Genomic DNA, 19046 nt, shown 5'->3' with positions numbered 1-19046 from the left:
CATATAACTAAAGTTGTTAAACAAGAATAAACGAAAAATTAATAAAAACTGGAATTTCGTAACTTGAGAACAGAATCCTTTGAATTATACATTTAAGATCTTTATTAATTATATGAAAATCATTTAATGAGATATTTAAGGTGATAAAGATATCTGACAATAACTGACATCCCTTTTTTGGGGTAGAAGAATCTTTTTTTTTTTTCCATATATATAATTGGTATTTTTTTATTTATTAAAAGGGGAAAAACGTTTTTACTTTATTATTTTTTTATAAGATTTTCTACAACTTGATAAAATGAAAGTTATGCTATAAGTTGTAATTTGCTATCTAAGGAATGCTATATACAACTTGAATTTTTCACGTTTTTTCAAAAGAAATGGCCACTAAAATTTTACCTCAACATTTCTGATGTTTAATCTTAGATTTTATTTAGAAAATAAGTTATTACTGTTGAGAATAAAGAAACATGAAAAAAAAAATCTTTTCTCTATATATATTAAAAGTCATAAACAAAAGTGAGAACATATTTTTTGAATAATGGATAAATAAAACTGAAGGAATAAAGTATTTCTTTTGTAAATGCTAGTATATGTCTTTCCAAGATCACGGTGAATCTTTTCTTGTCACTTTTGCCCTTTTAAGTTTTCAAAGTATACTTTTCCTTCTTTTTTCCTTTTGCCTTTTTGCTTAGGTGGAGGAAATGATGCACCTTTTTATCTTAATAGAAACTTTTGGCAAAGTGGTCTTTTTATCCTCTTATGTTTGTCTAGTTTAAAATTGATTTAGATTCTTAATCTAGTTATTAAGATATTATCCAAGTCTTTCTTTTTAGGTAAAAAGAAGCTATCAATACTGTCACAAATCTGGATAACTTTCGAATAGTTCAAACTTCAAAGGTAAATCTTTGGGCAAAGATTAAACAAGCATCATTGCACATGATATGTACTTTCACCTCACAAATTAAAGGAATGCACATGATGCATTAAAACAGCAACAAATTGATAGTAGTACATTTACTTTCGACATTAGCCCTACAAAGAAAGTAAACATGAGCACAACGATAATAGCATACCTAATATAATTCCACAAAATTGGGTCTGGGGGAGGGTAGAATGTACGCATACCTCACCACTACCTTAGAGGTATATAGGTTGTTTCCGATAGATCCTTGGTTCAAGGAAAAAATAGTTCAAAGTAAACATTACGATTGAAACAAATTGTTAGAAACACTAGCATCTCCAACAAGTATAGATGTAGGTGGGCAAGAACACAAAACAAATAAAATATATGTAGTTTTTTATACAATCTCCATACAGAGATACAAATTCCTTTGCAAAAATTAGGCCTTTTATTATGAGGCAACACTATATATATTGTCTTTCACTTTAGGACTTGGGCAGAAGAAACTTGAGCATCACTCTCTTTCTTCTTCTTGTTCTTTTTTTGTCTGGATTGCTAAAGGTGGACAATTACATAATTTGTTATATATCTTTATCAACAATATACTATCATGTCACTTATCTATGAAATAAATTATCAACAATAATAATAACATTACAAAGTTATACTAGTAAACAGGAGAAATAAGTCAAACTTTATAGAAACATGGAATATGTGATATTATAAACTGGTGCAATAAATTATTATACTGTCAATGATAACTGAATAATAATACTTTCACCTGCCTCATTATTAAATACCCTGAGACCTTCAAATTTGCTCACCTGTACACGCAAGGATGCCCGAGTCAGCACCTATACATATTGGCATTGACAATAGCAGCACCAACAAAATAACTCCAAAAGCATATACGTCTGATTTGAAGGAAGGCAGTGGTTTCTTCGACGCAGCCAACTCAGGGGCACGATAACCCAACACTCCTGCATCCAGAATCTGTTCTATTGTGCCGGCTTGTGTCATGAGACGGTGAAGGCAGTAATCCGCAACTCTTGCATCAAGGTCAGGCCCATCCAACAAGATGTTGGTTGCTTTAAGGTTTCCATGTGGAACCTCACGGTCAAAATGGAGGTGGTTCAAGCCACGTTCAACATCAACTGATATTTTGAGTCTTTGAGACCAGGCTAGTGGTGGACCTTTTTTACCAGGTCGATCTACAAATATGCAGCATATTAGAGAAGTAAGACCACACAAACAAATATCGATAGTCACATGAGTAGAAAGTACGTCATTTTGTAGGATTTATAGAAGAAAAATGTACCACGTTCTAGCTGATTTCCAGTAAAGTAAATCGTGATAACAAAAGCCAAACATCACATTTTTCAGATCCATTAAGAACTCAAACATCTGCAACTTCAGCTACGAGAAAAATAAGTACCATACTGCAAATCCATCGCAGCTGGTGAAGTGACAATCACATAGAGCATTGGTTTAGTACTACTTGGTGTGAAAAATACGTAAACAAAAGATAGAAATGCATACTTTTTTTAACGGCATATGGTATATTAGCATTACTACTTGGTGTGGGAATTGTATAAACCAAGTAGAGATATGCACAATCTATTGGGTTCTAGATGTGCTAAAGTATATTACCACACCAAACCAAATACTCGAAGTTAACAGGTAAAATCTCGCCACAGGATCAACAAAGCAATGTTGAAGTGCTCAACTAAAATGAGCATGGGAAAAACATGTGAACCATAAGAATTGTGAGATATCACACAATCAGAATTCCTCGTATAAAACATGAGTCGGTAAACTAAATAAAAGTGACTAGATTAAAGAGTAGGGTGACAAAGCCAGCAAAACATGGCATGCGAGTTTAGAGCTAGCACATGAAGCTTACCATAGAGGAAACTTGCAAGACTTCCAGGAGATACATAATCCGAAAGAATGAGCTTCTCAGGCTGTGGAGGACCCCAGTAGTAACCTCTTAATCCTACTACATTAGGATGCATAATATTGGCAAAATTTTTAGCCTCCTTCGCAAAATCCTTTCTCTGCTTCGCCACTCCTTCTCTCAACCATTTCACAGACAAGAGCAACCCATTCTCTAGTGTTGCCCTGTAAGATGTACCATGGCTGTTTCTACCTAGGACTTCAGCCGGAGCCCTGGAAAGTTCCGCAGGTGTAAATGAGATTGTATCATCAACGAAATACAGTTCTCCATCCAGACGATCTGGATACCTCACATCCAATCTTGCAAAATTTTCTGCAGCATACGATTCTCCGGACTCTGGCGACCAAGAGAAATGGCTACCTTTTGAAGGGGAGAAACCAGTTATAGCAACCATTTTCTCATTTGGACTAATTATTTCTAATGATCCTTTTCATGAAGTCATAAGATCTTCGGCTGAAACAACTACACCATCGGTCCCCTTCCTATTGCTAAAGCCAGAAGGATATGATGGGGCTTGGCGATGAACATCATTTTCAGTAACATGAGGATGAGGCCTCCTTGATGATGCTTGTCTATAATAAATGAAAATGGTCAGCAAGATCAAAATAATAAGAGCAATTACACAAGAAACTATTATTACCACCTTGATGATGGTTTTAAGCGACCTGCTTTTCTGGTTTTGTGTGAAGCTTGGCCAGATCCTGGGGAAGGATTTGGAAATTGAAGTCCAGAGTTTACAGGGTAGAAAGATGATAAAGGAAACTTTCTCAAATTTTCAGGGACAACACCAGATAAGTCATTGAGTGATGCATCGAAGCTTTGGAGGCCATCAGGCAGGTTCTTTGGCAGTGGACCAGAAAAATGATTCTGTGAAATGTCTAGAGAAGTAAGAGAACTAACTTGACCAATCGACATAGGAAGAGGTCCACAGAAATCATTTCCAGCTATATCAAATACTTGAAGCGCGGTCAATGAACCAAAACCATCAGGAAAAGAACCATCAAGCTGATTATGAGAAAGATCAAGAACGTGGAGGTTGGGTGTAGCAGAGGGGGGGAAAATCAATATTTCCAACAAGTGCATTGTTTTGTAGAAGTTCTTCAATAGTGGGTAATGTTGGCAGAGAAGTGAGGAGAGGTCCATCCATCTGGTTGAAACTAAGATCAAGGACTGTGATTGATAAAAAAATGGACCTTGGGCTTAACTCAACCTCAAAAGCTAGCTCATGAAGGGAGGATTGCCAAGACCATATAAGGAGACCAAGGACCCTTTAACCCACTGATGTGGGACTCCAACACCCCCGCACGCCCAGGGCTGGAAATCTGGAGCGTGGACAATATAAGACGGGGGGCCCAACATCGGAAACAATGAACTGGGTGGGCCTGGCTCTGATACCATGATAAAAAAATAGACCTTGGGCCTAACTCAACCTCAAAAACTAGCTCATGAGGAGAGGATTGCCCAAGACCATATAAGGAGACCAAGGACCCCAGGGCCGGACATCTGGACCTCAAAAGCAGCTAGCTCATGAGGGGAGGATTGCCCAAGACCATATAAGGAGACCCAGGACCCTTTAACCCACCGATGTGGGACTCCAACACCTCCTGCACGCCCAAGGCTGGACATCTGGAGTGGTGGGAATCCAACACCCCGCTGCACGCCCAGGGCTGGACATCTGGAGCGCGGACAATATAAGACGGGGGGCCCAACATTGGAAACAATGAACTGGGTGGGCCCGGCTCTGATATCATGATAAAGAAATGGACCTCGGGCCTAATTCAACCTCAAAAGCGGGGGGGCCCAACATCGGAAACAATGAACTGGGTGGGCCTGGCTCTGATACCATGATAAAGAAATGGACCTCGGGCCTAACTCAACCTCAAAAGCTAGCTCATGAGGGGAGGACTGTCCAAGTCCATATAAGGAGACCAATTACCCATTCCTTTTCCGATGTGGGATACTTAACACTCCCCCGCACACCCAGACCTCATTAACTGGAGCGTGGACAATATAATATAGGGCCCAACATCGGTGAACAAAGATTTAGGCCGGGCCTGACTCGGATACCATGATAAAGAAATGGACCTTGAGCCTAACTCAACCTCAAAAGTTAGCTCATGAGAGGAGGATTGCCAAGACCATATAAGGAGACCAAGGACCCTTTAACCAACCGATATGGGACTCCAACAATGATTTTATAGAAACATTGAATATGTGATTTTATACAGTAAATGAATGGACATCAAGGGTAATTTTGAAAGTCTCGACACTCGATACCTAAAGGTAGGAGTGTAGAGAGCTAAACATGGAGTGTCTATAAGGTTTCCTTTATATATAAATGTACATATTGGTTGGAGGCACAGTTATATATTAAGAAAAAGAATGTATGCATATAACTTGTTCTGCCACTTGTATGTGAAATGAAGTTTCATCTTTCCAAATATGTTTCGCTTGCAGTGGAGAAATTTTGTTGAGATTTGATGCATTCTTTGAAGTGGTATAAAATTCCATTTATAAACTGGTGGAGTAAATTGAAGGGGAGCCTTGGAGTAACTGGTAAAGTTGCTGCCATGTGACCAGGAGGTCACGGGTTCAAGCCTTGGAAACAGCCTCTGGCAGAAATACAAGGTAAGGCTGCGTATGATACACCCTTGTGGTGGGGTCCTTCCCTGGACACCGCGCATAGCGGTAGCTTTAGTGCACCGGGCTGCGTTTTTTAAACTGGTGGAGTAAATTATTGTAATGTCAATGATAACTGAATAATAATACCTTCACCTGCCTCATTACCAAATTCCCCGACACCTTTAAATTTCCTACCTGTACACGCAAGGATGCCCGAGTCAGCACCTATACACATTAGCATCAACAATAGAATCAACAGAGTACACAATGAGAGCGCAATGTCGGAAAAGGCTTAAGCGTGTCCTTAAATGAGAATCATGCCAGAGAAATTTCAAGCGCAGGATAAGAATTTTTCAGCTTTTGTTTCTGGTGCAAATGTTGGATACAACAGCTCAGTCTTGTACAAAGTAGTCTTCAACAATAATTTTTGATAAAGGAAGTTCATTTGCTAATGAAAACTTATTTCACTTTATGGGATCATCACTACCATCTCTTGCTGCCCGTTCAGTTGAGAAAAACTGAGAGCTTTAGCTAAATCCTTGAAAAGAGTACGACAATCGGAAGGACAAAGAAGGCACGAAATGACCTCAACATTTATCTCTCAAAATCAGTATGGATTGTTCTAGCAACTTGAGGAACCTCTGTCTGCTTCAGATTTGCTAACACTTAATTCACGTTAAGAGAAGTTAATAGTTATGATGACCTTGAAACCACAAAGTAGGAGAAGACATTGGACAGCGAATTAAGTTACATATGCAAGGCACTCCCCTTCTGAGATCTTTAAAAGAAATAAAGAGAGGAGCAGGGAGGAGTGGGGAGGACTTGACTCCTAACACAACTAAATAAACAGTATACATTTTATTGGACGCATCCCACACATTTAAACTGGCATAACCTTGAGTGTTGGCGGAAATGAGATAATTGATGTCACAAAGTTAATGAAAATCCAGTTTTTATGATTTTGGATAGGGCACTGAAATATGGTAGATCAACGTTAACTATAATCAATGGCAAATTGTTGGTTACATATTTAACGTGGGTGTATATATATCAAAGCAAGTATAAAGTAGAAGTTAAACACAAATAAATGATTTTATCACCAAATAATCATGCATAAGTACTTGGCATATGAAATTATTGCAGGAAAATCATTCATATTATTCTCGTATTATCTAAGAGTTACACTACTTGATATTTAGTATGCTACTTGAATGAAAAAAATGAGGCCTTAAATGGCTGGTGTTCATTTGGCGTTCCTTCTATGCTTGTATCGCTCTGTCTAGACAGCATGGAGGGAAGTGTGCAGTAATCATCGCCAGAAAGAAATTCTTTTAGCCATCGTAAATGACTTGAAGTGCAGTAAATACAGGCCAGTAGACTTATATGAATTTAGGTCAATGAACTCACTTACAGAAATTTAGGGCAATGAATGTGCTACAATAGGGGGGACATAGGGTCGTGATCCAGCGAGGGTTAGCTAACATATAGAAATAGTATTACATAATGCAAACAACGAAGGAAATGAAAAGGCGGTGGTCTCCTTGAGTAGTACACCTCATACTCGTCTTTGCCCACGGAAAATACTGGTCATGACTTCTCAAGTGAAAATGAGAGTGAAACAAAGTAAAGGTATCAGAGAAAGGGATGTACAGTGGATACTAGAAAGTGAATGTACAGTGTACACAATGTTCCTCCCTCATCATCTACTGACCTTTTTAGCGGGAGAAAACATAATCTCTTTTTCCAATTTTCCAAAACAAAATAAAGGATCCACCCAGAGAGAAAGAGAGAAAATAAGAAACGAAAAACAAGAAGTACAGTTTCATAAGAGTTCATAATGTAGCATCATGTCGTAAAAGCATAAAAATATCAAAGTTTGAGGCTGGCAGAAGTGTGAACATAATTTCTTTTTCTTCAAAAGTGAACATTCTTTGTATCTAAAACATTACGTTAGCGCAACATATGTTTCTGCTGCTTGAAAGTGAGGTACAATTCTGAATTATTCACCTCTTTTAATCTAAGGAGAAAGTTCACTTCTTAGTCACTAAATACGCAGATACTAGCAAAAATTTTGTTTCAAGCTTTTTAAAGAATAGCTTCAAAGATGACAGTCCAAAGAACAACGGGTAGCAACCAACTTCACATGAGCATAAGGAAACAGTAAATTGTTGCTACACGTTGATGTTTTGCTAGTACTTGAAATAATCTCTTTGTTTCTTTAACAGAAAAAGATTCACTTTTGGATGCACAAAACAGAAAGACAGATGCCTTTTGCCCCAAATTTTTCCTTGTACTTTAATAGTCTGGTTTGAATTCAGGCACGTAAATACAGCAACATCATGTAATGTGATAGTGGTCCTCCAAACTCTTAGGTGTAAAGTATGCATCTTCAGATGCCACCTCTCAACAAGTGCAGCAATAAAAGCATGGGCCAATTGTATACATCCTACCTGATGGACCCCAAAATCCTACATCTATAAATATTTTTCGGACACGTCAATGAACAGGACGATAATAAACCAAATTCCAGAAATTATCATCTAATTGTCTACACAAAATAGACTTTGCACTTTACCATCCCATACGTCCTTTGACCTATGATGGTTGACTTGTCTGTAAGCTATGGCCTAATGGCCCTGGATATAGTTGTATCAACCTCTGATGCTCCATGCGACTTAAGTGTGTGTATGTGTGTGTGTTTACATAAGCAATCGCGTTAGGTTACTTAACTTGTTATATTGATAAATCATGTCAAGCAACGGATCATCAATCAATGACCAATAGATATATACCTGAAATAACCAAGATCTACTTTATATAAAGGGAAGAACATGTTGTTTTTCGGGTACATAAAATCTGTATTTTCGCAACACTACTTCAACACAAGTTCAAGAATAAATCAAGAACACTTATGAAGTTGTCCAACACCTTCAACACAAGATCAAAATGATCTTTCAAAGAAGTATGTTTTCAGTTTCTTAAAGAAAAATAGATGAAGTAGAAAAAAGCCAAGTCCTCCAAATTCAAGGAGTGTTCTTAAGGAAATAATTTTCCTCAAGTACCCGAGGTTCCGGAATTTTCCTCCCAAGATAAAATGGCTTCACAACCAGAATGTAGCGGTACCTTAAACTTTTTGGTTTTCTTCGAACTCACTCAACGGGAGATGATCACACAGAGTTTTTAGAAGCAAGAGAATATTTTTCTTATGCAGAAATTTTTCATATTAAACCTGTGGAAAAATGCAGGTTGATATAGCCATAAAGTGCCCCTTCCGAAAGGTGGCAATGGTTCATCCGAAAAGGTGTATCCTTTGGAAGAGTCATGTTTGTTCATTCGAAACATTGTGTCTTTTTTTAAACAGACACAACTATCCAAACAGTCACTCTTTTTTCAAAATAATGTGTCTTCTCCTCAAAGGGTTGTGTCCCTCCATTTTCCATTTACACCAATTGAACCCAACAATCCCCCACATTAATGGGGAATGACTATTCTTTGTAAAACTTTACGAACAAATATGTGATCATCAAGCAAAGACTGATTGCATCTGGATAAGTGAGTTTTCCTTTGAACTTTCCGTAGTGAACATACATCGGATGCACTCGGTCAATTGGTAGATTTGATATCTTTGAACCGTCGAGCGTTAATATACACCTAGACAACACCATGTTACACAACCAGTCTTTTACCGTTTATGGTTCTCACGGGTTTGTTCGTTTCAGTCATGAACACGTTACGGTCTCATGAGAGCTTAGAGAATAGGCCTTTACTAACATTCTCCTTGAAGCGGCTTCGACTTCGCCCTCACATAGGTGATTTCTAAAAGTTCAATCCTGTAGATTAAACTATTTGGTCAAATCCGCCAAATTTAGATAATCATTAAAAACTTCACACCATAAGTCTTATCCTTGTTTACTAAACATTGTCTACATCATGAGAATGGGTTGGGTAAATTGACAATGTTGAACCTGTTAGACATAACTTTGTTTGATTTCCTTGAACCTAGCTCTTGGGATCTCTAGTCTGCTAGGTAGAGTTACCGCCATGCTGACTTGTCTTAGGCCGTAAACCTATTCCCTTAGATGTCCTCTCAACTCCTTCTCTAGACGGGCCTTTTTAAGTGGATTCAACACATTATCCTTTGACTTTACATAGTCAACAGTGATAATTCCACTAGAGAGAAATTCTCTAATGGTATTATGTCACCGTCTTATGTGACGAGATTTACCATTGTACATCATGCTCCCTTACCTACCTATTGCCGCTTGGCTACCACAGTGTATACATACTGATGCCACTGGTTTAAGCCAACAAGGATTATCTTTCAAGAAATTCCAGAGCCATTCTGCTTTTTCACCGTTTTATCTAATGAGATAAATTTTGATTCCATTGTAGAGTGAGCAATACATGTCTGTTTAGATGATTTCCAAGAGACCGCTCCTCCACTGATAGTAAATACATATCCACTTGTGGATTTTACTTCATTCGATCCGATGATCCAATTTGTATCACTATATCCTTCAAGTATTGCGGGATATTGATTATAATGCAAAGCATGGTATTGAGTGTATTTAAGATACCCCAAAACTTTTTTCATTGCCATCCAATGAGTTTTATTAGGATTACTCGTATACCGACTCAACTTACTAATAGCACATGCTATGTTTGGTCGTGTACAATTCATGATATACATTAAACATCCCAACACTCTTGCGTACTCTAACTATGAGTCACTTTCACCTTCATTCTTTTGAAGTGCAAAGCTCACGTCCAATAGAGTCTTGGCAATACCAAATTTCAAATACTTGAATTTGTCAAGTACCTTTTTAATGTAATGAGACTGTGACAATGCCAACCCTTATGAATTTTTATTCCTAAGATCACATCCATAACTCCAAGGTCTTTCATATCAAACTTGCTCTCGAGCAGTCGTTTCGTAGCATTTATGTCAGAAATGTCTCTACTTATGATCAACATATCATTAACATACAAACAAACAATGACTTGGTGATTTGGAGTGTCTTTGATGTAAACACATTTATCACATTCATTTATCTTGAATCCGTTTGCCAACATGGTTTGGTCAAACTTCGCATGCCATTGTTTAGGTGTTTGTTTTACACCATAAAGTGACTTAACAAGTTTACACACTTTATTTTCTTTTTCTGGAACCACAAAACCCTCAGGCTATTCCATGTAAATTTCTTCCTTCAATTCTCTATTTAGGAATGTTGTTTTCACATCCATTTGATGGATTTCAAGATCATATGCCGCCACCAAGGCAATTAACATCCGAATTGACGTTATCCTCGTTACAGGCGAGTATGTATCAAAGTAATCAAGGCCTTCCTTTTGTTTAAAGCCTTTTAAAACAAGTCTTGGCTTGTATTTGACAATACTACCATCAACTTTCATTTTCCTTTTTAAGATCTATTTAGAACCTAAAGGTTTATTTCCTGGAGGAAGATCAACCAACTCCCACGTATGGTTGTTTAAGATTGAATCAATCTCATTATTGAGTGCCTCTTTTCAAAAGAATGAGTCTGACGATGATATCGCTTCCTTAAACGTTTGAGGCTTATTTTCTAAGATAAATGTTACCAAAACCGATCCAAACGAAGTTGACTTTCTTTGACATGTACTACGTCTTGGATTCTTATCATTATGTACATCCTCACTTGGTTCATCTCGAGGTTGTTTAGACCCCCCACTAGACTGTTCATGTCTAGTTTTATATAGATAAATGTGTTCAAAGAATTCAGCATTATCTGATTTAATTACCGTATTTTTATTGATATCCGGATGTTCGGATTTATGAACCAAAAACCGACATGCTATACTACTTTTAGCATATCCTATGAACACGTAGTCCACCATCTTAGGTCCTATCCTTACTCTTTTAGGCATAGGAACTTGGACCTTTGCTAGACACCCCCATACTTTGAAATATTTCAAGTTGAGTTTCCTTCCTTTCCTTTTTTTATATGGAATTGATTGTGTCTTATTATGGGAAACTCTATTGAGTATTCGGTTAGCTGTAAGGATAGCTTCCCCCACAAGTTTTACGGTAAACCTGAACTTATTAGCAAGGCATTCATCATTTCCTTCAAGGTTCAATTTTTTCTTTCCGCAATACCATTAGACTGAGGTGAATACAGGGCCGTAGTTTGATGGACAATTCCATTCTCTACACATATTTGCGCAAAGAGAGATGCATATTCTCTGCCCCTATCACTTCTTATCGTTTTGATCTTTTTCTCTAGCTGATTTTCAACTTCTGTTTTATATTGCCTAAGCACATCTATTATTTCATCCTTATTGTTTAGCAAATAGACATAACATTATCTAGTGCAATCGTCAATAAAAGTTATAAAATACTTTTTCTCACCACGAGATGTAGTTGACTTCATATCACAAATGTATGTGTAGATTAAGTCTAAGGGATTTGAATTCCTTTCAACGGACTTATACGAATGCTTAACATACTTTGATTCCGCACACATTTGACATTTTGATTTATTGCACTCAAAGTTTGGCAAAACTTTTAAGTTAGCCAGTTTCTTTTTGCAAGGTTTTGTAGTTGACATGTCCTAAACGGCTATGCCACAAATCGTTTGACTCTAGCAAGTAAAAAGAAGCCTCAACTTTCTTTATTTCAACAACCATTACATAAAGTTTGAAAAGGCCCTCATTGAGGTAACCCTTTCCTAAATATATTTCATTCTTGCTTATTACAACTTTCTCAAAAACAAACACACACTTAAACCCATTTTTAATGAGAACTGTTGTCGACGCTAAGTTTTTCCTAATAGTAGGAACATGGAGAACATTGTTGAGAGTCAACACCTTGCCGGAAGTCACTTTTAGGAACATCTTCCCACTTCCTTCAACCTTGGTTGTTGTATTATTTTCCATGAAGATCACTTCTTTGGGACCAACGGAACCATAAGTAGCGAAAGCTTCTTTGTCCGCTCACACAAGTGGCTCTTAAATTAAACCACCATTCATTGAATATCCAACCAGATTGCTTGCAGTGATCATATCACATAGATTTTCAATCTTTCTAGTTATTTCCAACATGTTTATCTAATCTCTTTTCTTGTCTAGAAGATTTCTTCATCTTCTTATTATTTGGAGCATCATCTTAACAGGATTTGCAACCATCATTGATGATTTTTTTCATTCAACTTATTATCCTCGTCTATCTTGAAATGACTCATAAGATTTTTCAAATCAGACAATTGATTTTCGATTATTATTATTATTTTAAGAGTACTTGTGAACATTTGCATTGCAAGTTTGGCTAGTCAAAATGACATCATTTGCTGTCATTCTTTGAAGTTCACACCAAAATATTTTTCTATTTCTCCATCGTTTTCATTGCTAGAGCAATACCTGAACGACTTAATGACGCAACATTGGTAGTCATTGGGACAACACTATTCACAACCAAATCAATTTATTGTTCAGTTTCATTCGTCATTTTCTTGTCAATCTTTGACATACTCTTTAGTATTTCTAAATACTAACAATAAAGAATTTAATCTTTAACCAACTTGTTTCTAGTCAATGATGAAGTTTTTATATCTTCAAATCAGCAACCAAATGAACTATGAAACATGACGAAGTTTTTATGACTTCAAATCATAATCAAATTCAAACAGAGTGAAATCCCACAGATTTTGAATTCCAGAAACCAAAACAGAGATCTTAACGAATCAGTGAAGTTTTTATATTCTTCGAACCAAATTCTCATATTGACTTCTCGATGAAGTTTTTATATTCTTCTAATCGAGGGAGTAGAAATCAAAAGATTTTAGTCTCCATAAAATTAGACCCAATACAGATTAACCAAATACTTTATTTATAAATAGCGATAATTTTTTTTTCTTTCACCAAACAAGCACAAAAATAAATATTTTTATACTTTCCTTAATGTTGTTGTTTTTCTCAATTTTGATAAAATCTGTATTTTTCAATAATAACTTCAAACACATGTTCAAATTAAGTAATTAACATATGAACAATCAAATGAAGTTTTAACTCTATATTTACAACTTTGAACTTTTAACAATAAGTTCAACCCAACTTATGAAAATCAACAAAATGAAGTCCAAACTATTTTCTGAAAAATAGCAAAACCAAATGTTAAGAATTTCAACACAAGTTCAATCAACTTATGAACTATCAAAATGAAGTTTCAAGAACTTCAAACACAAGTTCAAAAAGTTGAAGAACTATCAATATGAAGTTCAACTATTTACTGAAAATCCAGTAAACGAAAAAATACAGATTAGTAACTTATTTCCTTAAGATTGTTGTTTTTCGGGTACACAAAATCTGTATTTTCGCAACACTACTTCAACACAAGTTCAAGAATAAATCAAGAACACTTATGAAGTTGTCCAACACCCTCAACACAAGATCAAAATGATCTTTCAAAGAAGTATATTTTCAGTTTCTTAAAGAAAAATAAATGAAGCAGAAAAAAGCCAAGTCCTCCGAATTCACGGAGTGTCCTTAAGGAAATAATTCCCCTCAAGTACCCGAGGTTGCGGAATTTTCCTCCCAGGATAAAATGGCTTCACAACCAGAATGTAGCGGTACCTCAAACTTTCTGATTTTCTTCGAACTCACTCAATGGGAGATGATCACACAGAGTTTTTAGAAGCAAAAGAATATTTTTCTTATACAGAAATTTTTCATATTAAACCTGTGGAAAAATGCAGGTTGATATAGCCATTAAGTGCCCTTCTGAAAGGTGACAATGGTTCATCCGAAAAGGTGTAGCCTTTGGAAGAATCATGTCCGTTCATTCAAAACATTGTGTCTTTTTTTGGAACAGACACAATTATCCGAACAGTCACTCCTTTTCCAAAACAATGTGTCTTTTCCTCAAAGGGTTGTGTCCCTCCATTTTCCATTCACACCAATTGAACCCAACAGAACACCCTCACCTTTGATCAAACTATCTATCCCTCTCATTCAAATTCATTGAGTTTCTAGTTAAAATTTTATCATGCCGAAGAAACCTTCTTTCTATGCATGGTTAAGCAATAAAAAAGGGAGAAGGAAGCTAGAGGAACCCTCAAGGATGAAAATTATGGCAGCACAGTGCATTAAGCTCTCACTATGTGTCGGGTCCAGGGAAGGATCGAACCACAAGGGTCTATCGTACGCAGTCTTTCCCTGCATTTCTGCAAGAGGATGTTTCCACAGAGAAGGAGTAAAATAAAAAACTATTGATCCTTTCTCGAGCCTAACATGCTTGGTTACTACTTGGACATTGTCAGTGATAAATGGTACCTCTGCCTTCTTCAAAATCTAAAGTGGGTTGAGTTTTTCCGGCAATAAACTATGAAGTATTACCATAGACAAACAAAAATAAGAATTAAAAAACTAAGAGCATCCAAAGCCTTAAACACCTTCTATGAAGGGTACATCAACCATTGAACCTTTAGTATGAAATAACGAGGCTACCTCTTTAATTACAGACTTTTTGTATCAAGTATTGACATTACCTAGATTTCCAGTTCCCAATTTCTTCCTTGCCATGTATAGCAAATCGTGGCTTCCCAGACAGCGGCTACAATCTCCTTTTTGAACTGCTTCAATCTTCTACTTTTGATCCACCGTAAACTATGTAATGCATCAGCTTGTATTATTTACACTCCAACCTGTCTTCTCAGTACAACCCTTACTTCAGATATCCGTTTGCAGCCAGCGAACAGATGAGAATTTGTTTCTATGACTCCATCATCACACAAACAACAGTCCTCATTATACATTGGAATGTGTAGTTTATGCATTCCTTCCTTAGTGAGTAGCCTATCTTGGTAAACTAACCACACCGAAAACCTCTGTCTTGGTAATATAACTCAGCCCCATATCAAGTCAGCCTCTTTAATTTTTTGTGAGATTTCCCAGCACTGCTACATAACTACTAGACACTCAGTATGCACCTGATGAAGTCAACCTATAGTGTCCACTATGATACCATCCAAACGTCAATTCCTTGAGCAAATTTAACTTCTTCCAACACCAACTACAATCTTGTGTTGGCATGTAGACCATATACCATTATTTTCTTTCAATAAAAACTTTATGAAACCACTTCACCCAAAGTTCATCCTTTTAAGTTGCTAGTGGCCATAACAGCTTTCCCACAAAGGGTATGCTCCAATTTTTGCAGTCCTCAATGTTAACGCCCCATATTTCATAGGCATATCGATTTTGTCCCAAGAAACTAGTGCCTTTTTCCTTTTCTCCACAGAATTTCCCCACAAATAATCTCTACACTTTCTACCAACTTTTTCAACAAGCTTCTTGATAGAATGAGAACAACACCCCAAAAATTATATTTAGAAAACAAGACTGCATTAATTATTTGTAACCTGTCTGCATATGAGAGAAGTCGTGAGTATGTGCGATTAATCTTGGTTGTGATCTTTTCAACTAGTTGATGACATTCCATCTTGGACCATTTCTTGGATGATAGAGGCAATCCCAAATATCTTATAGGAAGTGAGCCTCTAGTAAAGTGCATGCTATGATTCTATCCTTAACTTCGTCAGTCATTTCAGCTACAAAGACGTTGGATTTGTCCAGATTAGCAGCCAACCCTTGTCGCTGCACTGAAGTGGTTTAGAGCCTACATTACTCTAGTTTTAGAGCTAGATTTTCTTTGTAGAAAACCATTAAATCATCTGCAAGAATCAAGTTAGCTTGGTGACCTGGCATATTGAGTGATACCTAAAGTCATGTAGGTCACTCATCTTCTTCAGAACTATAGTCAAATACTCCATTACGAAGACAAAGAGCAAGGGTCACACAGGAGTGCCCCTGGCTAAGTCTTATCCTTCTTTCAAAGAATCCACAACCATCCCCATTAACCTTTAATGTGAACAAGTGTTGAAGCTACACATGTCATCACCAATTGAATAAAGGATTCGGGAAAGCCATGATTGCCTCTTTAATGAAATCTCAGCTTACCATATCATAAGCTTTTCTCAAGTCTATCTTCATTAAGCATCTAGGGGATGTTTTCATATCTCAATAGGTCATGACAAATAAATACATTGTGGATCATATATTCCCCTTTGACAAATGGAACCTGGTTCTAATCAACAAGAAGTGACAGCACCTCCTAAGTCTCACACAAAAAACTTTAGAAATACACTTACATAGCATAACACAAACAAGATATTGGCTTGAAATCACTTGCATTTAGTGGCACTGATACCTTTGGGATTAAAGTAACATTGTAGAATTTATTTGCTGCAGGAACATACCATTGCCAAAAGTTCCAGAATTGCTTCTGTGATTTCCTCGCCTATCATACTTCATGCTTCTTTGAAAACCCACTGACATACTCCTCAGGTCCTGGACTTTTATTAGAGTCAATACTGAACATAGCAGCTTTCGCTTCCTTTTAAGTATAGGTGCTCATCAGTTTTAATCGATCCTGTATGGACAACGTATATTCATTCTTAAGAAAACTATTAAAAGCTTTAGTTCTAGTTTTCTCTTTTCAGCCCAACATCTCCTGATAATACTCCATCAACATACTGGCAATATGCATCCTGACTTGTTTGCAGCACGCTATGTTTATCATTAAGCTGAATAATTGTCTGTATTTGATTACAGAGAAGTATTTGGTACAGTCATCACCTAGTTTGATCCAGGTGGCTTTACCTTTTTGTTGCAAGTAAACTCTTGGTAAGCAGGAGACCCTTCTAAACTTTTCGAGTATGGAGCCCTTTCTTCCTGGTGTAAGTTCGTGTTCCCAGGATTCAAGTGCAAATCTTGTCGGATCTAAGCTAGTGCTTGTCTATCTTCTACCACTTCAATAAGAATATTCTAAAGTGTTGACAATTCGGTGCCCTATGCCTCTCCTTCAGTAGCTTCAGCTTTGTTACTACTCTGCAGCCATCAGGGGGTAGTTACCATACAATATTCACCTTATCCAGAAAATGAGGGTGACAAGCCCATAAATTACAGTATTTAAAGGGTCTTCTGGCTCTTCTTGGTACATTAAGAAGGGCCAGCTTCATGAGGCAATGATCACTAATCCCTTTAAGGAGGAAGTGCACTAAAAGCAGGTATTTTGTCCCGCCATTCATTATTGACAACCACTCAATCAATTTTTGAAAAGACTCCTCCATCACCTTGCTTATCATTCCATGTATATGTATTCCCCTGTTGGGGAAGTTCCAGTAGACTACATGTTTCCACACAAGGATGAAAGTCAAACATTCGGTCGTGTTCACTTGATTACTACCAATCCTGTCATCCACATTCAAGACGGAGTTGAAATCTCCCATGATCAGTCGCGGTAGATGTTACCTCCATTTACCGTCTCCAAAATCCAGATAACTTCATAGTCCTTCTTTCCTACCTAGTACTATATGCATACACTATGATTGACCGGAAAGTCATTTGTAGTGATGCAAACACAACTTTAAAGAGCTTGTGCAGTTTCATTCTTGGGGGTAACTTGGAAATAATCATGTCTCCATGTCACCCAAACTTTACCATTTGGATGGTGTTCCAAGTAAGCCACAGAGCCCAATCCACCTAACATTTTACGGGCCACCACCTCAGTTTTGTGCGACTTAATTTTAGTTTCCACAGATCCCATCAAACCTACATTTTCTTTGTTAAAAGGAGTTTGACCTCCCTTTGTTTGTTAGAGACATTCAGACCCCTAACTTTCCAACAAAGAATACTACCCATGACCAGAGGGAAGCAAAACTGTCTCTTCCCCAATCCTAGGTGGGCTCATAGTTTTCTGAACTATTGGTTCTAGACTGGCCAGGACCTGGAAAGTGTTTAGTAAACCTTCACCTTGTTTCTGCTGTCTAGAATTCCTGGTTGTGTTCAATGGTGTTACCCATCTTGAAGTGACACTACCAACTTCTTGTTGTTTTGAGTTGCCCTTGTCTTCTCCACATTGCCAGTTTTTACTTGTGTTTGTGCTTTACATATTCCTCTTTATCAGGTTCCATCACCAAGCTATATCAGCCATATACCAAAGAAGTTGTTTTCGAGATGAAAAGGCAATAATTCAGTTTTTGTATAAAGATATTCTTGAAAGGAAGAAGTCACTTATTGTGTTTAAAGCATTGAAACACATATAGTTTTGAAAAAAGAAGATGAAGAGCATACGGGTCTCCCGGAGAACACAAAATTGTATGGCAACCCTTCATGTCCATTGTAATTTGTGTTTGTGCTTTATCGATTCCTCTTTATCAGGTGCCATCACCAAGCTGTATCAGCCATATACCAAACAAATCATTTTCGAGATGAAAAGCAATAGTTCAGCTTTTGTATAAATAAATTCTTGAGAAGTCACTTATTGTGTTCCACGCATTGGAAAACATATGGTTTTGAAAAGAAGATGAAGAAGAGTATAAAGTTAACACAACATGCATGCAACCCTTCATCGCAAAGATTCAAGGTGGGCTGTGGCAATAAAAAGTGAGTTAGAAGCCCTACAATCTAATCATACATGGACATAATCAAATTACCAGAAGGAAAAACTCCAATTGATAGCGAATGGATTTG

The 19046-nt window shown here is 37.1% G+C and overlaps 1 pseudogene; it reads right to left on the bottom strand.

The window, feature by feature from the left end:
* Positions 1-765: 765 nt before the first annotated feature.
* On the bottom strand, positions 766-4122 carry LOC107858007 (annotated as a pseudogene).
* Between the last annotated feature and the right edge of the window lie 14924 nt (positions 4123-19046).

Source organism: Capsicum annuum, chromosome 2 (genome assembly GCF_002878395.1).
Source record: "Capsicum annuum cultivar UCD-10X-F1 chromosome 2, UCD10Xv1.1, whole genome shotgun sequence".
Classification (NCBI taxonomy): domain Eukaryota; kingdom Viridiplantae; phylum Streptophyta; class Magnoliopsida; order Solanales; family Solanaceae; genus Capsicum; species Capsicum annuum.
Note: the sequence above shows the minus strand (reverse complement) of the source record. Positions and strands in the feature narration are given on the sequence as shown.